Raw genomic sequence first — 27,535 nt, 5'->3', positions numbered from 1 at the left:
ATTTCGACCTTAACACCACAAATTGGAAGGCTGGAGATCAGCGGAGGAATTTGTGGCAATTAGTAAAACTTACCTCACACTGGATGTGTGGAGAATGGGATGTATTCTGCAAGGGCTGGATACGGTTGACAACTTCCGACGTGCCTAAGTTAGAAAAAAACGAGAATCAAGAGGCAAAGTTACCTTTTCAGAAGAAAAGTTAGAAATTCGAAGAAAAATCAGTCAACTTCCTTTGAAATGGCTCATGGGAACACATTCTACCCTGTATGTACAACTTTTAAAGTTAAAGGAAAACTGCCAAGATGTTCTGCGTATTTCCCCAAATGTCTGTTTATCATATAACATTCGCCCCGGCAGTGGATCTGGCCCCTCATTATCAAGCTGTATTAGCTCGAACACTCAGCATTGTTAAGCGGAGTGAGCTCATGGCCTATTTCGGTTTTAAATTAACATTTGGCAATCACCCTGGTAATCAAAACAAATGACTCAGTCGTTTAGAATAGATTTATTAGTTGAGCCCTTTTTTCCCCTCTTTTAACATCTTTAGAATATTTTGCCACAGGAGGGCTCAGATCCAGACAAAATGTAGAGCACAAGTCACCAGAGGAATATTTAGAGGCGTTGCCATGGAGACGAGGTGCCTTGTGACTGCTGAAGTTATCTCCAATCAACAACAGGATTAGGATGCAGGCTGCTTGGGCAGGTTCATCCTGGTGCGGATGGTTCGGCATCACTAGGAAACAGGTGTGCCCTGTGCATTTCCCATCACCGACAAAGACAGTACACCCTGACGTGCTGCCCTCCCCGTGTCCACGGGGCCTCCCCACGGCACAGTCAACCACTGCCTCACCCGCCCCCCATTATTCAGAAAGGACTGGCTGGGGCTAAGGAGAAGGGAAGTGTTATCACTGTATTATGCCCAACGTGTGAGATCCTGAAACTCATACCAAAAGCACTTTCATATCAACTGTGAAATGTACACAAGCAAATGAAATCTGAGGGAAAGACAGCTCCCTGGGGTGGGGGGGGGGGCTCTGTGCTGTCCTCTACTCTATCCCCCATGCCCAGAACAGTGCCTGGCACACAGGAGGCTCTCAAGGAGTATCTATGGAAGGAAACAGGACAAACGTAAGCCAAGGAGGACAAACAGGCTCACAGCCGCCCCCCACCCGAACCAACCGCTCCCAGGCTGATCATCAAACAAGCAGTGGTTAGAGTTTAAAAAAATGTTAATGTACTGGAAAAGAAACAGCTGGGCCACTTAGTTCAACAGGCTAATGAGTTCATCTGTTTAGAGAGCTTAATGACAACTGTCATAGTTGAAAACAACTCTTCCGAACTCAAAATGGCCAAGTCTGCTGACGATAAGGACAGGGTTCTTGTCTGCCAGGTCAAAAGCCCAGGGGAAGTCAAATTTGTGCCAGGAGCGAAGAGCTAACTTTCAAAAGTGAATGTTTAAAAGTGACTGACTTCAAAAGAACACCTTCTAGTCCTCTTCCCACCTTTACTTAAGTAGAGATAATACTTTCATATTCTATCATATGAACATGCACTATTTATTTCATGTTAGGTCTCCTTGGTCTCACAGGACTTTTAAGTTTCTTGGTGGCAGGGGCAGCAATCCCTTATTTATTTTCTATCTCCCAGTGCTTAGCATGGTATGTACATACAAAAGGCTATTCCGAGTCTTATCTCCCACCTCCCACACCCCACTTATAGGGAACTCACTGTTTCTAGAAGGTGCCACACCCTTTCATGCAGCTGCGGCGAGCATGCAGCATGGCACAGCTGTTCACAGCAAGGGTGCCAGAGGCATACTGCCGGGGGTCAAAGACTGGCCCCGCCTCAGCCTCACACTCGCCTCATAATGGTAGCCGACCTCACAGGCTGTGAGGGGACAAGAGGGCAGCGCCTGTAAGCACTGCCCGGTGCCCCACGCTAAAAGGTACTCACTGAATTTCACAAGGTTGTAAACTATCATAATCTTAATAAAAAGTTAAAAAAAAGGTACTCACTGAACAGCAGACATGCAATTATCACTATTATTATAGCAGGCTCACAGAAAAATGTTATCAAACTTGGATAACGATTTCACATGCTGCCACAAACACTTGGCACCAAATATACCCCTCTGTAGATTCAATGCAACTGGAACTTCAAACCTGACTCCATCACACTCTACCCTTAATATACCATTTCATTTTGCTCACCCTTCCAGAATTGACTTTTCCTGGAGATAGATTTGATCCCTACCGGGTTTTCCTTGAAGGAATCCCATCCTCTACTTAAAGAAGGAGAACGGCTTCCTCCTAAGAGCCCAGCCCTGCCAGCACCTTCCCGTCTCCTCTCTGTCTGCTCCCCACCTCTCCAAGTCCAGGCTTTGCGAGGTCCCTCGGCAGTGGGGAGCGGGGGAAGGGGCAGAGAAGTTGTCTTTTAGTAACCACACCAAGAGCCTGGGCTCTCCTTTCCAGAGGAAGTCCTTGCATGTCATGTTCCCTGATACCCTCCAGAGGGCAGAAGAGAGAAAGGCCCAAAGGCTGAGCGGGCAGAGCTCTCACACTGGGGTCCAACTTGGGACCCTGTCAGAGGTGTCTTGTGTTCCACAGTTCATGGATTCACCATTAAGAACTAGTCACAAAGAACGATAAAAACGTACAGCGAGATTTTACCAGCATTTGTATCTCCGTTTCACTTTATTGTCTGTGGCCCACTTAACATTTCGTTGGAGTTGGGAGGATCAAGACACTCGTGGCAGGTAAAGTTGTGTATACTTTTCGATCTGCAGTGTGTAACTGTGGCTTTGACTAGACATAACACAAATTGTGCTGACGATATTGCGCAAGTCAAAGAATAAAAGCAGAACAGCAGCCAAACACACTGGGTAAAACATGATGACAGCAAAGAAATCCAAAATAAAACGCAAACGCTTTAGGGTCGGGGTCATGCTTTAAAATAAATCATGTTAATCGCATCCCACCCTGACAGAATTATCATAAGTGAAATTAGATAAACCATTTACATTATTCCAGAAGCCAGTAGCCATGTTCTAGCGACATTTAACATACACAATGTTCTCTTTCAGGTTTAACAACAGTATTGTGGTCACAGACACTGGCGACCCCATCACTACTGACAGACAAGCTTAAACAATCTCCAAATCACCAATCAATTGGGCGAATTATGTGGAAAAATAAAACCCAGAGACAGCAGCTGTTTGAATGAACCTAAAAGACCAGATGAATCAATCAAAATGGACGAGCCCCACAGATTCATCAACTCCTCTAAATTCTTTGAATGTGATTGTCATGGTAACCGTTTCTTAATCATGTCCTTCAGAATATTTTCTCCCACCTAAGACACCAAAGGGTGGTGAAGCCCAAATATCTTCTTAATTAGGCACACTTGTGATGGTTACGGATGGCTCAGACTTCTCATTTCTCCTACTTTCATACTTTTATTCAAATGCTTACGCTACTGTGGTAGTCAGAAAAACTGGTATATGCACCATTCAAAACACATTTAAATGTTATGATAAAACACAATAATAAATACAAACGAGATGGCCACTGGCTCATTTCCTTCAGCAGAACAACTGATAAACTGGCTCTCATTCAGCAAAATGATTTATTGGTATAAATAAATGGTTCAGATGAAACATACATTTTTAATAATTTCAAAATAATCAAGATCTGCAACATAATCAAATCTTTAACAATATATTAACTTAATAAATAAAAACAAAAGGATATTATGTTACAGAAACACAATAAAATCTAATTTTATGTTCTTATATTAAGATTTAATATTGAGTATATCACCAGATATACTCTATAGTACGTCTGGAAGATCATTTATTCTGTGCAAGTTTCTACATTTAATTTTATATAATATAATCATAACCTTCTTCACAATTTGGAAAGAGAAAGGTTTTATCCTTATTCAGTTTGGGAAAAGACAGGGTATACTTTTACAAGGTATCTACTTGATATACTACACATTTAAAGTTGTGATCTGTCTAGATTTTTACAGTTCCTTTAGAAATCCAAAAAGCAGAGTTTTACCTGAGTTAGAGTGGTGAGCCATTTTTAAACCTTGCATTGGAATATATATATAGCCCTTTAAAATATTGAATTTGCTTTCATAGGTTTCCAAACTAGTAAGTAACAAGTGTCTTTCCTTCTGGATATGGCACAAGCTATGAACTAACACAAGGTGGAAAGGCGAACGGTGTTCCCACTGTGCTCCAAGCAAACATTAAGAAGCTCTTTCGATGAGCCACTTCTGGACGCAGATTTAAATAAGTTTTTGGTCATAAAGGGGGGGATAAGAAATAAAAACATATTTGTTTATATTTTAACTGGAGTATTAAAACATTAAGAATACTTTTGCAAGAAAAGCAAAAATAAAAAAGTGAGACTATATCATACTAAAGAGTTTCTGCACAGCAAAGGAAACCATCAACGAAATGAAAAGGGAACCTACAGAATGGGAGAAAATATTCGCAAATCACATATTTGATAAGGGGTTAGTATCCAAAATATATAAAGAACTCATACAGCTCAATAGCAGGAAAACAAACAATCCAATTAAAAAATCGGCAGAAGATCTGAATAGACATTTTTCCCAAGAAGACATACAGGCACATGAAAACATGCTCAACATCACTAATTACCCGGGACATGCAAATCAAAACCACAGTAAGATATCACCGCACACCTGTTAGAACAGCCATTATCAAAAAGACAAGAAATAACAAGTGTTGGTGAGGATGTAGAGAAAAGGTAATCCTTGTGCACCGTTGGCGGGAATGTAAATTGGGGCAGCCACCATGGAAAACAGTACGGAGGTTCCTCAAAAAACTAAAAATAGAACTAGCATATGATCCAGCAATTCCACTTCTGAGTATTTACCTGGAGAAAACGAAAATACTAACTGGAAAAAATATATACATCCCCATGTTCACTGCAGCATTATTTACAATAGTCAAGATATGGAAACAGCCTAAGTGTCCATTGATGGATGAATGGATAAAGAAAATGTGCTATATACATACAATGGAATATTATTCAGCCATAAAAAGAATGAAATCTTGTCCTTTGGGACAAGATGGATGGACCTCGAGGGCGTTATGCTAAGTGAAATAAGTCAGACAGAGACAGACAAATACTGTATGATCTCTCTTATATATGGAATCTAAAAAACACAAGCCCATAGATACAGAGAACAGGTTGCAAGAGGCGGGAGGGTGGGAGAAACGGGTGAAGGGAGGCAAAAGGTTAAAAAAAAAAAAGACTATAGTTACTTTTCCATATATTTCGTTGCATAATTGCTGGCTAATGAGCTCTATGAGAATGAAGAAAAGCAAAAAAATACAACATTAAGAATACCTAAGAATAAAAAAGCCATCAATAACAGAATAGAGGAACATAAAATTATCAGGCATTAGGAACAAATGAGAACACAAAAAAACAAACCAAATGGCAAAACCCAGCAAGAAAAATGGAGCGGCAAATATTTGCTAAAGTCAAAAGGTAAAACCTTGAAATTCTTGTCCTTTGCCCTAATGTTCAGTGGTATTTTTGTTTTGTTTTAAAAATACAGAGATTGATGTCCTTTCAATGACTATTACAGCAGCTCCCAAATAAAACAAATGACAAAATAAAAATTCACTTAATTGACTGATAGGCTTGAATTAGTCATTGCCAAGTTTGCAACTTTCCCACAGCTCCAAGCATTCTTTCGTTAAGGGAAACAGGATTTTTCCCTGCCATGATGACCGCGGGTAGCTTTCTGGGTGAATACAATTCTGTATTTTTATATAACTCACTGGGGACTACCCGCTCCCCGAATTAGAACTCCTCAATCAAAGCAACGAGGGACAAAGGATGAGTACAGATCCATAGAACGTGACAATTCTGACAGATGCATCTAGACAGCACCGGCTACCCCAGAAGTCTCAGATGAACCCCTCAGCCAAGGACATTCTAACCCGGCCCTCACTCCCAAACCATCACCCAATCTTGTCCGTTCGTCCTGCAAAGAGCTTTCATACTTTTCCTTCCTTATAATCTCATTTCAACAATCCTAATTTGGCCCATCATCACTTCACACCTAGACTACTTCATCGGCCTTTTTAACTATGGACATGCGCCCTCCTTCATATAGCTTCCAGAATCATCTTTCAAACAGATCACTCCCTTTCCCCCTAACCTCCCTCCAATGTGATCTAAAGGCCACATTTCTGGCATGAAATTTAAGGCCTTCCAATCAGACTCAAACCCACTTTTCAGCTTCCCCATACTCAGTTCTGGTGTTGGCTGCCTCCCTGCCTCTGAGGTCTGTCACCACTGGAGAATACAGGTACTTTGGCTCATGCCACCCTCCCCTAAACCAGCGATTCTCAAATTGGCTGCACCCGGGGAGCCAGAGCCACTAGTGACATCTGGGTGCACTCCCTCACCCCCCCGCAACAAGCTCCGCTAGATGAATGTTGTATGCAGCCAAGTTTGAGAACCACTGCCCCAAATTACCACAGCCCACAGCCGTCAAAGTGTAGGGAGCATCAGAATCTCCTAGTGGGGGCCTGGCCTGGAGTGTAGCGATTAATTTCATGCACTCCACTTCAGGCAGCCTGGGGTTCGCCAGTTTGGATCCTGGGTGCGGACCTACACACCACTTATCAAGCCATGCTGTGGCAGGCCTCCCTCATATAAGGTAGAGGAAGATGCGCATGGATGTTAGCTCAGGGGCAGTCTTCCTCAGCAAAAAGAGGAGGCTTGGCAGTGGATGTTAGCTCAGAGATAATCTTACTCAAATAAAAAAAATAAAGAATCACCTAGGGGGAGGGGGTTGTTAAAACACAAAGTGCTGGGCCCCATCCCCCCAGTTTCTGATCCAGTAGGTGTGTGGTGAGGTCCATGAGTTTGCAGGTCTAACAAGCTCCCAGGTGATGCTGATGCTGCTGGTCCAAGGACCTCACTTTGAGAACTACTGGTCTTCAGTTGTAATTAGCATAATGATATAGTATAAATATATGTACCATATATGTCTAATAATAACTTACATGTTACACTTCATTTGGCAAAAGGGAATGTGCCATGGTCTGGAATCTCTTCTATTATGACCTTGTACTGTTGTTTAACTTTTGAACACATCTGTTTATGAACCAACCCACAGAGTGTCTTACAGATTATCTAGTCCGACTCCCTTTTTATAAACTGAGACCCGAGAGAGAAAGTGATTTGCCCAAGGGATCAGATGGTTCTTCGCAGAACTTGGGCTAAGATACAAAACTCCTGACTCTCCTCCTCCCCCTCAGTTCAGGACTCTTTCTACCACGTCCTTAACGCGTCTCTAACAGCTTCTCCCACTAGAATGGACATTCCTTGCTTGAATAGATCACTTTTGCTTTTAATATTCCCCACAGCATCCTGCAGGCCTAGCAAAGTGCCTTGCACATAGAGTAAGTACTCAATAAACGTGCTGATCTCATTTTATGAAGTTCTCAGCCTCATACTTTATAAGCTGGGTTTGGCACTGCATGAACTGTTTCCTTAAGTGCTGGCAATTGGGCAGCCCTGCTCCAATCCATTAGCCATAGAGGAAATTCTTTACATCAGCACGCACGCTGCCTGCATCTGCTGTAGGGACACTAACAAACACATGAAGAAAAATTACAGGAGTTTTCAAAGTGGAAGGAGTGGGCCAGCCCGGTGGTGCAGTGGTTAAGTTCACAGGTTCGGATTCTGGGCACTGACCTACACACCGCTCATCAAGCCATGCTGTCGTGGTGTCAGCAAAAAGAGGAAGACTGGCCACAGATGTTAGCTCTTCCTCACCAAAAAAAAAAAAAAAAACAAAAGTAGAAGGAGTGATATGTTTATAAGGTGACACAATTCAACTTCCAAGTTGTGTGTCAGAAAACGTTTACAAAGTACCCTAAGTTCCATTTTACACCTAACAAGCCAGCGCAGCAGTAAAAACCTGGCAGTTAGGAAAGTCTAAAGCACACTTCGCTGGTGGTTTGAATACTTAGGCCAATGGTCCTCCAACGTTTTTGTGCTGAGGCTCTGCCTCCTTGTTCCTTAACAGAAAATACACAAGTAACTGAACTGAAGGTAAAGAGGGGAAGAGAGACAAAAAGGGGCCAAAGGGTGGTGAGAAGCAGTTGGGTGAGCAGCAAGTGGCAAGAGGATGTTGTCACATACCTGCACAGTATGCCACTGCCACTAGACCTCCCCGGGCCTTCCAGCAGCTTGACTGGGGGGAGAAGGAGCACGACCATGCCAGGCCTCATGGCTGACTGAGCCTGTCTATACCTGTGATGCGAATACATTATGATCTGGTCAGACCGTGACCTTTGCTCTCTCTGCAATGGACAGGAGCTGCTGCACAATGAAATCAGCTGCAGAGCCTGGTGTCGATCGTGAAGGCAACCACGAGGAATGCACTGGCTGTGCCACCGTGTGGTTCACCACCGGCACAGAGTAACCCGTGATCTTGGCAATGGGACTGGAATCCCCAGCCTCCATCATGGATTGTGACTCGAGGGAGAGGTTATTTCTGTCCCTTCTCTTCTCCTTCCCCTGTTAACGTCCGCGGACTCTAACAGAGGGAGGACCACATGCATAGTCAATCAGGCAAGCAGTGAAAGCAAGAAAAAATACATAAAAGTTTGTCTAATAACGGGTGTGACAATGAGTATACATAACAGATCCATACACAAAAGTTGAATTCTGATATACAAAGGAAATTTAGTAAGTTAAATAAGCGAACTCTATAACCAATTCACCCTTTTATTAGTATTTTTTCAGGTAACTGGATGAAGTTTTTCAGCCTGGGTCTAACCGCAGACCGGAGGGACACATTCCATGAGCAACCACATCCCCAAGAGATCCACCCCTTGAGCGATCGCCCTCATTTATGTTCCAACCCTTGGTGCCTTGGCAGTTTTCTCTCCTCCAGGGACTTTATCATCACCGTAATGGTTGCTTGTCTCCCTCAGTCTCAACATTCCTCTCAGACCTGATTCCCTCTCTGCTTACCACCGCCTACCAAAGAATGTTCTATTTCACAGGCAGCTCAAGAGAGTAACAGATACTTGTAGTTGCTCACAATAATCACCCCATTCCAATATACAGAAACTATTTACAATAAGACCTTAAAAACCCTCATCTTTTCACAGCTACTGTAGAGCTGGCTACACCGAGTTCTGGTGTTAGGTCTCTGCTACTACCAGCTATGCAATAGCCTTTGGCCCAAAGCGATCAAACTCCGACCTGGATATTGGCTCAAAGAGTTGGCATGAGCTCATCAACTGTCACTGTTGCTAGTGTCACCACAAATGCAAGAGTGGCAAAAGAGCTCACTGGGTTGTAGGGGAGGGAATTTGTCAAGTCTGGGGCTCCACTCCACCGCAAAGATGGCATGATGCCCCAGTGGTGGCAGATGAAGTCCCAACCCAGTGCTCACGCTGACCTGTCCATACTTCACATTAGCATTCACTCTGTGTTGTGCGTTCAATAGATTTTGATAAATGCTGAAGGGTTTTAAGAAAACCCTTTACAATACATTCTGAGGAGCAATAAATCACCTTACTTCAATACAATTTTAATTGCTTTAGTTTTGTAAAAGGAATTTTCACAGGAACATTATAATGTAAATCATTCATTTCTTTCTCTTTTTCTTCTCTTTTCCTTTTTATTTTGGTGAGGAAGGTCTGCCCTGAGCCAATCTGTGACAATCTTCCTCTATTTTGTACGTGGGTCACCACCACAGCATGGCTGAGAAGCAGTGTAGGTCTGTGCTCAGGATCCGAACTTGCCAACCCTGAGCTACCAAAGCAGAGGCTGCGAACTTAAGCACTACACCACCAGGCCGGCTCCCCATTCATTTCTTTTTAATGATTCACCATTTTAAAGACTGTCTACAACACAGCCCCACAAACATACTTAACTTTGATAATCTGAAAACCAACGATTCACAACTCTCAAACCTCCAGCACAGCTCCAAACCTGAAAGGAGTTTCAAGAAACTACTGGACCACAAAACAAAAAGGAAAAGAGCCCCCAAGACGCTATCTGACATGTTGGAATTTGTCTGCTGATGGCTCGGTCTGAAGATGTTTAGAAAAACAGCTTTGTCGGGAGAAAGCAGAGCAGTGTAAGAGAAGTAGCATTAGGAGAAGAAAAGAAAGGAAGAGGAAGAAAATCAGGAAAGGAAGACAGGGGAGGGCAGAAACAGTAGAAATCAGGAAGACACATGGAGACTAGATGCAGGACACAGCAACAGCAATGGCACGGAGAGCCAACTAGACACAAAAAACAGTGACACGAATTTCTTTGAGGGAGTGAGGAAGGGACAAACTGCGTCTCAATACTATAGCCCTTAAATTGCCTAATTATTCCTTCAATTGGATATGTCAATGAGAAAGTAACATTTAGCATTTTTTTTGGAGGAAGATTAGCCCTCATCTAACTACTGCCAATCTTCCTCTTTTTGCTGAGGAAGACTGGCCCTGAGCTAACATCCATGCCCATCTTCCTCTATTTTATACGTGGGACGCCTACCACAGCATGGCTTTTGCCAAGTGGTGCCATGTGCACACCCGGGATCAGAACTGGCGAACCCCAGGCTGCCGAGAAGCAGAACGTGCGAACTTAACTGCTGCACCACCAGGCCGGCCCCACATTTAGCATATTAAAAGCTTGATTTGCACATGTGCAAAGATGGTACACCTCCCATCCACAGAAAATTCTCATGAAACCTGTTTCAAATCTTTTGGAAGCTTCAAGGGATAGGGTTATTCCTGTGTAATGATTATACGCATACGCTAGCTGGAGGTATAGATATATATAGATGTAAAATATTTATTCTCATTTTTCAATTTTACTTTATGAATAAGTGTGAAGCACAAATCAAATTATTTTATTTGTCCTGTTCTTGGGGAATTTGACATCTCACTGTAACTACTTCAGAAGAACATATACCGCTTTTCCATTTTATCAGAGTTGCTTCTCTCCATCCAAGTATGTAATGAGTCTGTTTAATAAGGATGCTGTAGTTTACTTGCAGGCAAAATTCTTAAGTACTCATCTTTAGGCAATCAGGAAAAGGTTCTAGGAAGTCCTACCTGGAATCTCCTTGTAATACTATTTTGTCTTAAACATAGAGAAGAAAATTGCATTTTAGATATACATCTAGTCTTTGGAGAGAGAAGGATCCACAAACTTTCAAATCTAAGTTTAGAATGTCGTTCTCCCACAAAAGCCGATCACTGGTGGCCTGTGGATGGGGCAGAGGGAAGAAGGGCCCTGTGCAGAGGGCCACATGAGAACTTCGGGGGAGTGATCCAAATCTTCTACAGGTGACTGTGGCAGTGGTCTCTTGTGTTCATACACCTGCCAAAACTCATCAAATTGTATGCCTTAAGCGGATGCAGTTTATTGTACATAAACAATACGCAATAAAGTTGACGTTAAATTATCTTGACAATCATTCCATAATGTAAATCAAATCATCACATTGTACCCTTCAAATACATACAATTATATTTGTAATTCTTCCTTAATAAAGTGGGGGGAGTGGATACTGAAGAAGTGGCTCTAACCAGGGCCGACTGACTGCTTTATCTAGAGTTGCAAGTATAAACTTCCGCCTCCTATTAGTTTGTCACTTGGTTTCTTTCTTTAGCGGGGTTAGGTGTGCTTACTATGTTGGACAATTCCTTCCCAGTTCCTTTCTTACAAGGGCCAGAGCATCTTGTGGCCTAGAAGGGACGGGCCTAGGATGTGAACATGTGAACTGACCCTGGCATTTGGAGATGCAGAATCTGTGACAAGGAACTTAGCGTCTCCTTAGGTTCCAGAAGCTATCTGGTCAAGGGCTTTATCATTTTATGTATTTTAAACTACAATTATTTACAGGGTGTTTCTTGAAGCTGTTGAAAAACACAAAAAAATTATTAATTCAAATGTCTAAATCCAATATTATAGCTTAGTGATATAAATATCTGGAGACTTTATAATTTGTTTGTGTATGTCTGTGCACACTGTTTAGTCCCTAAGGAACCGGGAGAAGGGTGGGGTTTGTGGCCAGCCCCGTGGCCGAGTGGTTAAGTTTGCACGCTCCACTTCGGCGGCCCAGGGTTTTGCCAGTTTGGATCCTGGGTGTGGACATGGCACCACTCATCAGGCCATGCTGAGGCGGCATCCCACATGCCACAACTAGAATGACCCACAACTAAAAGTATACAAGTATGTACCGGGGGGCTTTGGGGAGAAAAAAGAAAAATAAAATCTTAAAAAAAAAAAAAGAAAACTGGGGGGACACCTGTGACTTCAGTCCACCTGGCCAGCTGCAAGTGCAGACAACTGCTTATGTCTATTGGCAGACGCCAGCCATCAGCTTCACAAACAAGAATGATGTGTAAAACCGGAGCTGGCATGGATTCACTGGAAAACCAATCCTCAACGTCCTCCTAATAAATCACACATTTGAAATCTGATAGGAGTCAAGCAGCCTCACCCACACTCTAAAACTGAAAGTGAATGACAAAACTTATTTATGAAGTACAGAAATCTAGTTTTGTACCATCCTAGTCAATACAACCTTGATGATAAACCTCTGCGTTCCCTGCTAGCAGACACTTCCCTCAGTATTGAAAAGTCAATTTAAAACCTTGTGGATATTACGAATTCTTTTGATTAGAATGTCCATGGAACATTTTATGTCTTGGAATATATATAAGATCCAGAGAGTTTTTATGTGGAAAAATAAAATATAAATTCTACAAGCAGCAAAATGCTGACAGCAAAGACTTAGTTTGATAGTCCTTTTCTTCTAGGTTTCACTGCTTTAAAAAAAGCAGTACACTTGTATCTTCTATCGGTGCACTGGATACCCGTAGTAGCTCAAATATGAAGTACAAGCAAATCCCAGTGGTTGAAATAGAGAGGATACCCCATTTTTAGAAGAGAAAGACAGCGTAGTAGGGGAAGCTGGAAGAGCTCGCTGCTCGCTGACAGTGCACATATTTGTTAGCAGGCAGTAATGAAGAACAGGAGCGAAACCTACTGAAGAACACACCCCTAGGCGAGGCTACAATTTTCTCATTTGTTCGAATAGTAAGCCCTTGGCAATGAGCATCCATATTCACTATTTCACGTGGCTTTAGCATTTGCTGGGGCCCTGGCTGCAGAGAAGGGATGATTTTGTGTTCACAGGTTTACATGTATATGCAGCCTGTGTAATCTCTGTGCATATCTTGTTTAAGTCTATTCTATCAGTGACATTTCCGTATCAAGGAACACCAGCTCTTCTCACCCCACACCTGCTCGGGGGAGAACAGCTTTCCTGCCCATCCTAGGCTGAAAAACAGACCCGCCCCAGTCCAGGCTGGGGTAACTGTCATGCTGATAAATGGGGACGGGGGAAGACGTACCAGCAGATGCACATGATGATGTGGATACACCCAGAGCCCGGAAAAAGGAAAGCGGGCAGTCAGCTGGACCGAAAAAGAGGGACTCAGAGTCAAACACACACACACACAAAGGAGACACAGAGAGAATGACCCACACAGCTACAGAAAGAAACAAAGAGGGGCAGGGAAAGAAAGGGAGGAAAGTTTAAGAACTTATTTTTTAATAGTGCCAGATTAAAACCACCACCATGTGTATGTGTGTGTTTAATGGCATCATAGTGCCAGCATGGGCTACGATCTGGTAACTTTCTAAGTTTGGAAGCAGAAGCAATCTTTAAAATTTCTTGCCCACAATTTTAACAGACACCTCATTTTATAAAGAAAAAAATACTTTCATGCTGGAATAGCTCTAATCGTGGTCTTCCAGGCTAGCACGTGTAAAGACTCTTAGAGAGTCATTTTTCATTTCTGTGACTACAGGTGGTTCTTGCCCCATGAGCTGGAGGAAATGAAACTGAGGGCTAGATGCCCGAAAGAGGTTCCCTACCACGAAAGTTCAATTTCAATAAAGCAAATAATATGAAAAATTCTTGCACGGCTCGCAACTGCTCTGGTCATTTTCTGAAATTTGGAAATACTTGGCCTTTTTGGTTTCCTTTAGTATAGTTAAATACTTCCACCGTGAAAGCTTGTTCTTTTGAGGGACAGGCCAACAAAAAGTTTTTGATTGTAACGACTTTTTAATCAGGAAATAAAAATTTACCTAGGTATGGAGGACCTAAACATTCAAACCAGAACTCCGTCATTAACAAATACTATGACCTTGGAGCAAGGGCTTGACCTCTTGGAGCCTCAGTTTCCTCCCGTGTAAAATGAAGGGGGGTGCGGATTGACAGCCCCTTCTAGCACTGAAATTCTATTACTCAAGTTGGAGGAGGAGGAATTTTAAGGAGCTCACCTGAGGAGGTCACAGGATAGTTTTCTAACTTCCCAGCGGCCTCCCATTTCACTCCTTGTGACCCTGTCTTCAATCTAGAGATGCAGCACTAAGTCAGAAAATCTTTTGGTAAACTTTAAAAAAATAACATAGACTACATTTCTAAGTTGGAGATTTTGCAATGGACTTGAGTCAACCATTTAAAAAATCACTGTATTTTAAAAAGGAATACTCATGTACTGAATAACGACGGTTCGGTCAATGACGGACCGCATATACGATGGTCGTCCCATAAGTGAGTACCATACAGCCTAGGAGTGCAGTAGGCTACACCATCTAGGTGTGTCTAAGTACACTCCATGACATTCGCATAACGACAAAAATCACCTAACACATTTCTCAAAACGCATTCCCATCGTTAAGCAACGTATGACTATACAAAACACTGTCACTAATTTTTGGGTGACGGATTATAACTCATTTTTATTTTCTTCTTTAGGCTTTTCTGTATTTTCTGAATTGCCCTCCAATGAAAAAGTACCACTCATATCATTAAAAAGTTAGATTTTCAAAAGGATTAGTGCATTCTTGCAAGTTTTATCAGATCTCTCAAGTCTATTCTAAAATCATTGGTGGGGGTAAAAAATCAGGCTGTATCACAATGCGTGTCCATACCCAGTGGCTGATTACCCAAGTGGCTGATTGCTGCAGTCGGAACCATTATTATAATCAGAATCTAGGGCTCACAGTCCTGTGTGGAAATCAAAGCACGCATTTTATCTAAATAACATTTCTTTTTTCCCCAGCATCCTGGCCCTTGAGAATCATGGTTAAAATTCCTTCACAATTTAAAGTAAATGAAATGAAACATGAGGTCCTTCTTCTACCCACAAAAAGAAAAAAAAAAGCTTGCCAGACAAAATATGATTGCTATTGGGCTTTTTATTTTTCCTCTTTTTATGCTGTAAAACACAACACATCAAAACTTAAAGTAAATATTTAGCTCTGAAAACAAAACACATCCCCCATATGGAAAACACAAGTATGAATTTGATGACGTTTATTATAAAAACAACTGACATGGCAAACACAAATGTTTAAAATGTGTAAAAAGACGACAAAACGAAATGCTGTCGTCACTAAGTTCTATGGGACAGTCGTAAAAAAAGGTAAAGGGGAAGCTGCTGGAAGGATACACACACAGTCAATTAACTTTCAGGTTCACGGTCATCAAAACAGTGTTTGAAAAATTCAAGTACGATAGTAAATGAAGTTCTCCAAAGTGACAATCGCGGTCTCAATTTGGGGAGATCTCTAGAACAAAGTCCACGTGGAACTCAATTCTTACCAGTTAAGGAAGGTGCAATGACTCACCTCTCCATTCGTTCTCTCCCGGCGTATACTCCATCGTCTCCCACACGTCACCTCTGAAATTACTTTTTATCCAGGACCAATTACTCAGCTCTCTGCAGCATGCTCCTCTACTCAACCCCCTCCGGCAACCCCCAAGCTTTAGAGCAAGCAGCCAGGGACAGTGGCTCAGTCGCGGGACTTTTCAGTTCAAATCCCAGCTCTGCTGCGCATCAGCTGTGCAATCTTAGAAAGTTACTTCACTAACCTCACCTGTGAAATGCGCATCATACCCACCCTGCAGAGTTGCTGCGAGAATCAAATTACATAACAAGTGTAAACTCAACTAGCATATTTTCTAGAACTACAGTAGGCCTTCGAGTAATGTCCGTTCCCTTTCTCCCCCTATTCCTGGCCACTCACTCCAAGTATGACCAAATTTAACATTCGTGGTTTTAATTACTCTCAAGCAAGCTCAATGGTATATAGGACATGCAGTCATTTTAATTTTGTTAAGTAAAATTTTGAATGGAGCATGCCACAAGGGAGACAGTATGATGTTGTGCTCAAAACCATGAACTTCTAAGGAGTAAGATAATCTTCACTTTGATGTCTACTTTCAGCCTGGACCAGCTGTGAGACCTAGGGCAAGTTACTTTACCTCTCTGAGCCTGGTTCTTCATTTATAAAATGGAGAGAATTTACAATATATACAAGTGCCTGGCACAGAGCAAGTACCATAAATGATAGCTGCTATTGGTCTTTTAATTAATAACTAGTTACTGTTAAGACAAGTGAAGTGACTCCAGTCAACTTCTCAGTCACATCAAGACAGTTATTGTTTTCCACTCTCCTAAAATACATTTTACTGCATTTTCTTCCTAAGGAAGATTGGTCCTGAGCTAGCATCTGTTGCCAATCTTCCTCGTTTTTTTTTTTTTGCTTGAGGAAGATTGTCACTGAGCTAACATCTGTGCCAATCTCCCTCTACTTTATGTGGGACGCCACCACAGCGTGACCTGATGAGCGGTGCCAGGTCCATGCCCAGGATCTGAACCCGCAAACTCTGGGCTGCTGAAGTGGAGCATGCGAACTTAACCACTATGCCACTGGCCCCTACATTTTACTGCATTTTGTAGAGGAAATTACATCAACCTCAGTGCTATTGACGTTTTGAGTCAGATCATTCTTTGTTGTGGGAGGCTGCCCCGTGCACTGGCCCTACCCACCAGACACCAGTAGCATGCCCCACTCCAAGCTTGTGACAGCCAAAAATGTCTCCGGACATTGCTCAATGTGCCCCGGGGGGCAAAGTTGCCCTGGTTAAAAATCACTGGTCTAGCACTCTCCACAAACAGGGGAACCCTCAAAGATCTCAGGAAGCGGCCCTGCAGGAAGGCAAAGGTTCACTCAAGTTACTATTTAGTATTACTTGCTCTCTGGGCTCCATCACCCTTTTTTTTTTTTTTTTTTTGAGGAAGATTAGCCCTGAGCTAACTGCTGCCAATCCTCCTCTTTTTGCTGAGGAAGACTGGCCCTGAGCTAACATCCGTGCCCATCGTCCTCTACTTTATATGTGGGACCCCTACCACAGCATGGCTTGCCAAGTGGTGCCACGTCCACACCCGGGATCTGAACCGGCGAACCCTGGGCTGCCGAGAAGTGGAACGTGCGAACTTAACTACTGCACCACCCGGACGGCCCCTGCATCACCCATTATTATCCACAATTCAAAGCTGGTCACAGAAAAATAATTCTTTTGGCCCAATTTGCTGTCAGCAGACGCTTTAAGTCATAGGAAGGAATGCTGGCCTGGCCATCTTCCTCTCATGGCTCAATACAGTGACACAAAATGCTGAACTTAAATCTCAAGAAATCTGCTATGTCCTATCTACTTTACATAAAACTTATCTTTTCAAAAAAGGCCACAGGCCTTAAGATGACTTATAAACCGCGTTATTACCCAAAATGAAAAAGTATGTCTTAGTTGGGAAGGTGAGAGAGAATACACGCAGTGAATAATTCCCTGGAAAGAAGCGACTCACTGTTTGTGCGGGTGAGGCATGGGTAATGCACGTGAAGTGTTATGTTAATGTCGAAAAGACTCCGGACAACTCTTGAGTATTCACAACAAATAAATTCACTGCCTAGTTTCCATTTTCATAACCGCACCAGAAGGCAGGAGCCATTTCTTATCCTCTGCGTATCCTGCACCCAGCACTCAGCCTCCACCGGAGGCGGGCACTCGGTAAATGTTTGTTGAATAAATGAATGGTCATACATTCTGCTTAATTAAATACTCCGGTGACCAAAAAAAGCAGCTTTCTGTGCTCTGGTCCAACAGCAGCTGAAAGAAAAGATCTTTTAAGAGAAAATAATTACAGTCCACTCTCTTTTACCCCAAATCCAAACAACTGGAAAGTTCAATTAACCAAAAAAATTTTGTAGGCAAAAGTTGGGGAAAGCAGCCAAATAGATAAGGCCTAAAGTTCAAGCGAGCACGAACATTTGTTCAACTCCCACAAGGTTATAAAAGCCAAAGCTGCTGGCACCAGAGGGGAAGAGGCAGGGGGGTGGGGAAGGCGACCCGGAGGTAGGCGAACGCAGGAGTCAGGAGTCGGGAGCAGAGGGTTAACTTCCATCCCTCCCACTAACTGTCATTGCTTTTAAACGTTAAAACTTTAGGAGTGGTGGTCAATTTCTTACACAGAGGCTTGATTTACAAATTACTTTTCTAACGGATAGTAGCAAAATCTTTAAGAATATTTTGAAAGATATTCGGTTGCACTTTTGTTCATTTCTGAACTTTGTTCATCTTTTTTCCCTCCACTCCCACAGGGCAAACAACAGGTTCTCAAAAAGCTGGGTGACAGACACGCCATTTACTCCTTTTGTCTGGAGAAGCTTAAAGCCCACCACTCATCAACAGGCTTCTCTCTGTAAAAGACTTCACCCCTCTCAGCATCCTACTCAGAAGCGAAAAACAATCAGACTTAAATTGTATTTTTATATGCACTATTTTTAGATTGCTGTGTGTGTATAGAATGCGTATCACATTAACATTATAAATGGTGCATACAACAGTGCTTATTTAAATGCATTTTCGTCTATCTTTGAGACCAAAAATCTGTATTTCCAGTTTAGCATTGCCAGTAAACAAATAAAATAATCTTATTTAAGCGGTCCATTAGATTGATACATACTAAATTAGCTCCAATGCACTGGTATCACACAAGAGGAATTTTGCCCAAGTAAATCTTACACAAATTTTAAGTTTTACTCGAAAACCTAGACTTGGTTGAGAAAAACGTGTTCCATCTCCAAAAACTCAATATGGGAATGGTAGGCTTGGAATTTCAAAAGCCATCTATGCTCACAGAATCTATATGGTAGTCTTAGACTACACACCTTTCGAGGCGGTTTGCACAAATCATGACCTCTCTGACCAATTTCCTGGTGCATAAAGATCATATTCTGCTCTTAAAAATGTTAAACAAGCATTTTTAAAGACTGAAGATAAAGACCGGGTTAGAACCTTCCGTAACCAAAATGGGAAAGCACTATAGCCTCACCACCTTAACGACCTAGGCCTTTTTAACACTTGTTCCTCTTAAGCAAATGTGAGCACGAGTTTCCAAAGGCCACAGTTCCGTCCCAGGAGCCCTCGCTTCCTCGGGGTAAAGAACCGGGAGGGTTCTGCTCCTGGAGAAGGTGAGCTGGGGAGGGCAAGGCTTTGCAAACGTCCAAGGGGCCCATAATTTAAACTTCTATTCTGCAAATGTTCCCACTTCCAAGGAACAACATAAAATTTACATTAAAACTGTCTTAATCAAGATAAACAAAAAAAATTATTCCTGCTGCTCTATAAACTTGCCATAGATTTGATAACCCAGGGAAGAATTACAGGCAATTACAAAATGATGGCTCCAATTAGGAAAACTGGATCTGTTCCAAATTCAAATCAAAGGGGGCTCAGATAATCCCGATGGAATAATTTAAGTGACTATAGAGGACTTCAGCAAAGACATGCGTTTATTCTATTTCCACCTCTTCTGAAAGCCAAGCGAAATGGTACTGCGATGCATCTCTCGCCCTTCAGGAAATTCAAAAACCAAAGCTGGTCCCCTTAATAAAGCTTAGTCTCTTCTTTTCCCAAGGGGTCTCCCGTACAGGGTTTTTGTTGTAAAGGGCAATCAAAACAACCCTGAGAAACTCGCACAGTCCCAAATGCAGAAAATAACCTAGCACTGAACACGAGCCACGCACAGTCTTCCCTCGCTGATTTTCAAACCTCTACCTCGTCCCGGACGACTGAGAAGAGGCCGCGAGGAACGGAAGAGAAAGAAACTTCGAAAGCAGAAACCTCTCTCCCAGAGCCTAGAACAGACGGCACCTTGGAGGGATTGCGTGCTTTTTGAGACGGAGAGGTCACACCCTGTAGTTTTGAAAATCCACCATCTAAGGCTCAGCCCACGTGATAGAACCTTTCTCTTGCTTCTCTAGGTTCCACGCTGGAGCTGAAATCCCTCGCTCTCCCCACCCCCATTCGCCAACCCCTCACCACCCTCTTAGAGAGAAGAGCCACAGCGGGCCCTCCCCCTCCCTCCTCATTCTCTCTGCACCCCACCCCCACTCCTCCAACCACCGCCCTCCCCCTGCATCCCCGTCGAGTAAACCAAGAGGAGCCCCCTCGCCTCCACTCCCTCTCATCCCCGACCCCAGCCACCCTCGTGGAGCAAACCAAGGCAGGGCCCCCCTCACTCCCTCCCCAGTCCCCGCCATCCTGGATGAGAAACCAAGGGGAGCCCCCCACTTCATCTTCACTCACTCCCCACAACCCCCGCTAGCTCTTCTGGTTGAGAAAACCAAGAGGCGCCCCCACCTCGCCCCACCCCCACTGCCCGTCATCCTTGGTGAGAAAGCCAAGGGCCCCCTTCACTCCCATCCCACTCCCCACCATTCCGCAGTGGAAAACAGGGAGAGCCCCCTTTGCACTCCCACGCCCCCCCACCCCACCCTTCTCCCTCCCCAGTCGCTGCCCATCCCCATCGCCCGCCACCCCAGTGGCGAAAGCCCACGGGAGGCCGAGGCACGCACCACGGGGACCCCACGGTCGGCCATCCCGCAGCCCGGTGCGCCCCCCAGCCCCCACACCCGCCCGGTGGCCGAGGCCGCGGCCGCGGCCGCAGGGACCCCGCCCTGGCAGGCCGGGCAGCCGGCCGGCGGGGGCCAGCCCGGGAGCGGCGGCGGCGGGGCAGGAGGGCAGCGGCTCCCCCGGGACGCGGGCCGGCGGGCGGGAGCACACACGCACGCACACGCGGAGAGAAAGCGGGCTTACTGCCTGGGGATGCTCGCCCGCGCAGCTGTCTCGGCGACGGCCGCTGCCTGCACCGAGGCCGAGGCGCGGCGGCGGCGGCGGCTGCGGACTGAGCCCCCTCGGCCGGGCGGTGGATGTAGGGCGCGGGAGGGGCGCGAGGGGAGGGGCGCGCGGGGGAGGCGGGGAGGGTGGGGAGGGAGGGCGCGCGCGCGGGGGCGGGGGCGGGCGCGGCGGGCCTGGGGCGGGGCGGGGCGCGCGCCAGCCGGGCTCTGCCCCCGGGGGCTGCGGTGCGGGGCTCGCGCGCGGGAGCCGGCCGGCCGGGGGCGGGGGCGCCACGCACCCCGCGCGGCCACGCGCCCCCGCCTCGGGAGCAGCCCGGCTGCCTGCAAGGCGCGGGCGCGCGGGGAAGGTGGCTGCGAGCTGGCGGTGGCGAGCGCTTCCCGGAGGGCCGGCTCCCGCCTGGAGGCCGAGAGGAGGGCGGGCTGTGGGCGCCCGGGGCCCCCCTCCCTCGCGCCGCAGCCTTCGAGGCCGGCAGGGAGTCACGAGTCATTGTAGGCAGCGGCGGCCGGGGCAGGGGAGGTGGGAGCAACAAAGACAGTGGAGCGAAGGTGGCTTCTCCGGGGGCCTCGGCTAACCTGCGCACTCCCTGCAAATCGGCCTGGGTCGGGAGCGCATCCCGTTTCAGCCCCCGACTGCGGAGCCCCCTGGTTTGGAGCAGCGCCGAAGGACCCACCGGCCACCCTTCCCGTTAGTAACAAGCTGGAGGGAGTGAAAGGAGTCCCATCCATAAGCCCAACGCCACCATCCAGAGGGCTTTACATCAGAAAAGCACGGATGGCAAAGCGGCACGTGGCTACTCATTCATTCACTCAGCAGCCAGTTTACTGAACCTTCACCATGTGCCAAGCACTGTGCCAGGTGCTGGGGATACAGAGCAGAGTCCAGCAGAACACTATTCACCCTGCCCTAGGAGCTTGCAATCTAGTGCGGGAGGCAGACGATAAAGAATTGAAAAAATAATGACATTTGGGATAAGGCCTGTGCAGGAAAGAAGAGGGTGCAAATTGTGTAGTTAGCAAAGGAGGAGGTGGCATTTAAGCTGAGCCCTAAAGTTATGAAAGATGCAACCATGGGAAGAGCCAGAAAAAAGCTTTCCAGAAAGAGGGAGCAGCTGTATGAAAGCCAGAAGGAGTGGGCAATCTTGATGCCTTGGAACTAAGAGGTGGTGATTGTGATTGGCACCAGGAGAGCAGGGGAGAATAACATACTGTAAGCCTGGACAGGTTGGCAGGGACCAGATCGTGGACTACATCCTAGTCAATAAGCAGACCGTTTTATTCCAAAGTCAACGGGAGGCCATTGACTGAATGGCTTTACCCCAGGGCGTGACATGATCTGATTTATATTTCTTTTGAATTTCTTTTTTGGGAGATAAATGTAGATTCACACACATTTGTAAGAAATAATACAGAGGTCGTATGTACCCCTTGCCCAGTTTCCCCCAATGCAAAACTAGAACAAGAACACAACCAGAATATTGACATCAGTAAAATCTACCCATCTTAGTCAGATTTTCCTGGTTTTACTTGTACTCTGTGTGTGTGTGTGTGTGTGTATGATTCTGTACAATTTTATCACGTGGTGTAGGCTCATGTGTCCACCATCACAGTCAAGATACAAAATAGTTCCATCATTACAAGGATCCAGCCCGTTGCTCCTTTATACCCACAGCCAGCTCCTCAGCCTCCCCAGTCCTTCGCCATTGGTGACTGTTAATGTCTCCCATTTCTATAGTTTTGTCATTTCGAGAGTTTTATGTAAATGAATCATACAGTATGCAACCTTTGGGGATTGGCTTTTTTCATTCAGCTTAATTCCCTTGAGATTCTTCCAAGTTGTTGCATCCATAGTCCATTCTTTTTTATTGCTGAGTCGTATTCCAGGTCTGATTTATATCTTTAGGAGACCATTGCCGCTACCATGTGGAGAAAGGTCCAGAGGAGACTGAGAATCGAAACAGGGGGACTAATTAGGAGGCTTGCCCAATAGTCCCTCTCAAAGCTGATGGTGTACATTAGGATGGTGCCTGTGGAGGGAAGTGGAAAGATTTGCTGGAACAGGTTTGAAGAGGGAATCGGAGTTGAAGTGGAGGCAGCATAGTGTAGACAATTGTTTTGAGACATTTCATGGTGGAGGTGAATAGAAGTGGAGCGGAATGAGAAGGAGAAGTAGAGACAACAGGAGGTTCCTGTCTCTTTTAATTTGGGAGATGAGAGCCTGTTGAGGAATAATCAGTAGGGTGGGACTGCTGATGAGAGAAGGGCTTACTAAAGGAGTCGAGTCCCTGCCTAGCAGAGATGAAATGAGAGCTGGATTCCACGTGGAGGATAGGCCCGCCACCTGCTGAAAGGCCTTTCACTGTAAGGACCATGGATGTCTATGCTGATCAGGGGGCCGGCTGTATGTATAGATCAAGCGAATCCAGTCTGATGACTCCTGTTTTCGCCTGTGGTGCACAAACTGGGCACTGGCCTCGCTTAGGAGAGAGCATAAGCCCTTGCAAAGTTCCCTCCTCTCTCCCTGGCACCAGGGGCCTGGGCCTTCCCTTTTCCCATTCCAAGCCCTCAGCAGCAGTGAAGTTTGGTTTTGGGGGATGGCAAGAACTTCACACTTGTTAGGAAAAGAAGAAGGCCGTGTGCCCCACCCTGATTTCGAGAAGGCTCTGAATGTTCAGCTCCGCTTCAGGCAACTCCCTGAAGAGAATACCAGCCCAGTGCCCTGCCCCAAAATAGCTAAGAAGCACCCAGATCCCAAGATGGAGGGCTCTGCATGAAGGGCCCTCTCCCAGGGAACCTTCTGTCCATCCTTTGGTGCTCAATCGGTGTTAGTTGTGGCTCATTGTTCACAAGATCCCTTTCTTCCTCCCCCTTCCTTTTCCGTCTTTACTTCCCCGTCCTTTCTGCCCCCCACCTTCTTTCCCACCTCCCCCACTTCCTTCCTCTCTTCCTCCCTTTTGCAGATATTTCCAGTGTGTTCCTAGTAGGTTCAAGGCACGGATCTCACCTGGCCCCTGCTTGGTTTACACCCAAGGCCAGTCCCATCTGCCTCTTAACAGTTCATCTCCTTGGATTTGAACTCAACTTTTGTGGGTCATGGAAACACATGGTTCCACTTGAAATATATGGGGGACTGTGTTGCAGACTAAGCAAAACGGATAAAAGGAAAGAGGCTGCCCAAATTGGGAACTTGTGTGCTACATTCTGGTAATGTTTTTAGCATCTAGAAGCAAAAAGAAATTAAATAGACTACAATCAGATGGTATGAGCTCATATCTGATCTTTTTCATTTCTGTTTGAGTAAGAAAATAGACATGAGGAGAGGGTCTTAGATTTTAACAGAATTTAAAGCACCCTTAGAAGGAAATATGAAGCATTTATCAGCATACAAAGTAATCAAGGCCTTTGCCTCCTCTTCCAAAAGTACCATGATGACAGATGATTCTAAGTGATTGAAAGTGTGTTACTTAACCAGACATGCATCATTTTATTTACTCTTCGTTTTATTTACTCTTCCTGTCAGATACTATTATCCCTACTGTACAGATGAGAAAACTGAGGCTCAAAGAGGTTAAGTAACTTTGAGTCAGAATTTGAAACCAAGCAACATGGCTCCAGAGCCCACAATGCAAACCAATATACTACGCTTCCAAATTGTTCATCACTTTTACTGCGGTCCTCCAAAGTGGCTGCTTCTTTCTGGTAAGTGATTTTTTTTTTCAAAGTGATGCTGAGTCCTTCTTCTCAATGGCTTTACTACTGTCAATGGAACCCACAGAGTTCAAGTGTCTCCTCCTACAAGGGGCCTCAAGCCTACAGACAATTATTCCATTTCATGCTCGTCACACATGGTGGCAATGGTGGAGCCCTGCGCAACTGCCATTGAACACATGCACCTCTCCGGCCAGCCTTACTTCCCACCTCTTCCCTATGGGCCGTCAGCCTAGGGTGTAGGAGGATCTTGACACGCATCCTGTGCACTCCCCTCTAGAAACCTTTGTTACTGGGGCTCCTTCTTCCTAGAACACAGTTTCAGCGACTTCCGGGACATCTCCTCATTTCACGGGTATCTCCCCGCTTCCTGCCTCCACCCCGACCTGTTTCTCTTCCTGTACTTCCTGTCTCCATTAATAGCATGCCACCCGCCCAGGTGCCCAAGGTGGTAGCTTCCCTTACCTTCGGGCCCTTCTTCACATCCAAAAGATCCCCAGGTCCTGCAAATTTTATTTGTGAAATAGTCAAATTTTTCCTCCTCTTCCAAGTCGTCCCTGACCAACTCAGACAGAATTAGTTGCTCTCGTGGCACTTGGTTTATGCTGTTAGTACAGCAGGTAATCATCTACAGACCTGATGATTTCAGGGGTCTATTTCCCCATCAGATCATAGGCTTCTTGAGGGCAGGCAATGTGTCTTTCCTGTTTCTACCTCCAGTTTCATGACACGTGGTAGGCATTAAATTAATATTTCTTTTCTTTTTTTGAGGAAGATCAGCCCTGAGCTAACATCTGTGCCCATCTTCCTCTACTTTATATGTGGAACGCCTACCACAGCATGGCTTGCCAAGCGGTGCCACGTCCGCACCCAGGATCTGAACTGGCAAACCCCGGGCCGCCGAGAAGCGGAACGTGCAAACTTAGCTGCAGTGCCACTGGGCCAGCCCTGGCCTATTTTAAAGCAAATGTAACACATCACATCATTCCATCCAGAAATACTTGAGTATATACTGCTAAAAGAGAAAGACTTTCTTCTTTTTTTAACGTAAGTGCAATATCATTATCACACCTCAAAGCCATGAACTAAAAATCCTTAATATCAAGAAATACCCTCTCAGGATTTAGAATTCCCCAGATGTCTCCCAAATGTATTTTACAGTTTGTCTATTCCAACCAGGATATTTTTAAAGCCTCTTTTATTATATTTGATTGATTTGTCTCTAGTTAATGGCTCAATGAATGGATGGATGGATGAGTGGATGAATGAATCTTCCCTACCTTCTGTCACCCACACCTCCCCCAGGCAAATTCTATTTTACAAAGACCCATCTATCTCATGCCAGAACCTGCTCGAGCTTCTCTGTGATACCCCAGCTCAAAGTAATCTCTCTCTTTTCCTATAGCATTTTTCATAAAGATCTCTTGCTGTTATTACATTTAATCTTATATTAAAGATTTTGGGAAAACACCCTATCTCTTGTATAATTTTTTCAGCTCCTTGAAGTAAGTAAAATGCCTTAATCACTATTGTGTATCTAGTGGCACCGAGCACAGGACCTTGTTCATATTAGGCAACCAAATAAATTGTTTCTAAACTGAATGGAATTTAATTAAAATCAATATTCACAGGATCCTTTGGCTCCCCTCAAGATAGCCAAAGGATCATGAGCTTTGGAATCTTGCAGACATGGATTCAAGTCTAAACTAGGCCACCTGTTGGTTGTGTGGCCCAGGGCAAGTTATAAACTCAGCTGTCTTCAAACTTTTTCGCTGTTGACTATAGTAAAAATGAAAACAAGAAAAGATTAGAAAGAAAAAAAAGTTTTGCTCACATCCTCCCTAAAATAATTTTGAAAACCTGTTTACCCCTCACATATTGTAAATTGATGTCTAAACATTTTCATCTCGTGTTTAAATTGTTACCTGGCAAGTTATTTGTGGTATTTAGTAAATATTGACATTCCAAAATAAAATGGTTACATCACTTTTTTGAGTCCGTGCAATTGAATCTGAATACAATCGTCATTTCATACCTACCATCAGCTATTTAAAAAAGACACGATTAATGTCTTTAATTGGAAAATTAAAGTTGGACACTTTACATCATTCCTTTTTTCTCCTTAAACTCATGTCTCCATTACGCTTCTTCCACAGAATTCTGTCCCAGTGTAATGTACTTTATGCCTATGAGTCTGTGATCACTCTATGTGCTTCTCTGCAACAAAAATATGGACATAAATTAAAATTAATTGTTTTTCTTTTTATCTTTTGACCCTCTTCACCCATTTCTCCCACCCCTGACCCCCTGCCTCTGGCAACCACCAAGCTGCTCTCTGTATCTAGGAGCTTGGTTTTCTGTTTTGTTTTGTTTTATATTCCACAAGAGAGATCGGACAGTATTTATCTTTCTCTGACTTATTTCACTTAGCATAATATACTCAAGGTCCATCCATGTTGTCGCAAATGGCAAGATCTCATTCCTTTTTTTGTGGCTGAATAATATTCCATTGCAGGTATATAGCACACTTTCTTTATCCCTTCATCCATCAATGGATGTGCACTTAGGTTGTTTCCATATCTTGGCTATTGTAAATAATGCTGCAATGAACATGGGGTACATATATCCTTTTGAGTTAGTGTTTTGACTTTTTTCAGATAAATACCCAGAAGTGGAATTGCTGGATTGTATGGTAGTGCTATTTTTAATTTTTTTTTTTTGAGGAAGATTAGCCCTGAGCTAAC

General features: G+C 44.5%; 1 protein-coding gene and 1 long non-coding RNA gene across 16 annotated transcripts in view; one reads left to right on the top strand and one right to left on the bottom strand.

The window, feature by feature from the left end:
• The window catches only part of FHL1 (four and a half LIM domains 1), a 58,931-nt gene extending 37,669 nt beyond the window's left edge, over positions 1–21,262 (bottom strand). For 2 of the 14 annotated variants that reach the window (XM_070257218.1, XM_070257227.1), the window contains exons 1-2: positions 1,729–1,814; positions 74–144 (exon numbers count right to left, since the gene is read on the bottom strand). The gene's annotated coding sequence lies outside the window, so the exon portion shown is untranslated. Of the gene's footprint in view, positions 1–73; positions 145–1,728; positions 2,017–20,004; positions 20,265–20,804; positions 20,904–21,045 lie in introns of those variants that run through there. The other 12 variants (XM_023634307.2, XM_070257219.1, XM_070257225.1 and 9 more) reach the window with 12 other exon arrangements.
• LOC138921818 (uncharacterized) lies at positions 21,009–26,261 on the top strand. 2 transcript variants are annotated; one of them, XR_011434685.1, is made up of 3 exons: positions 21,009–21,160; positions 24,604–24,782; positions 25,567–26,261. It is a non-coding gene; the product is annotated as an uncharacterized lncRNA (long non-coding RNA). The 2 variants fall into 2 exon arrangements; XR_011434686.1 differs by having other exon boundaries at positions 21,024–21,160; positions 25,563–26,261.
• Positions 26,262–27,535: the final 1,274 nt, after the last annotated feature.

This window comes from Equus caballus, chromosome X (genome assembly GCF_041296265.1).
Source record: "Equus caballus isolate H_3958 breed thoroughbred chromosome X, TB-T2T, whole genome shotgun sequence".
NCBI lineage: Eukaryota > Metazoa > Chordata > Mammalia > Perissodactyla > Equidae > Equus > Equus caballus.
The sequence above is the reverse complement of the archived record's forward strand: the minus strand, read 5'-3'. Positions and strand labels throughout refer to the sequence as shown.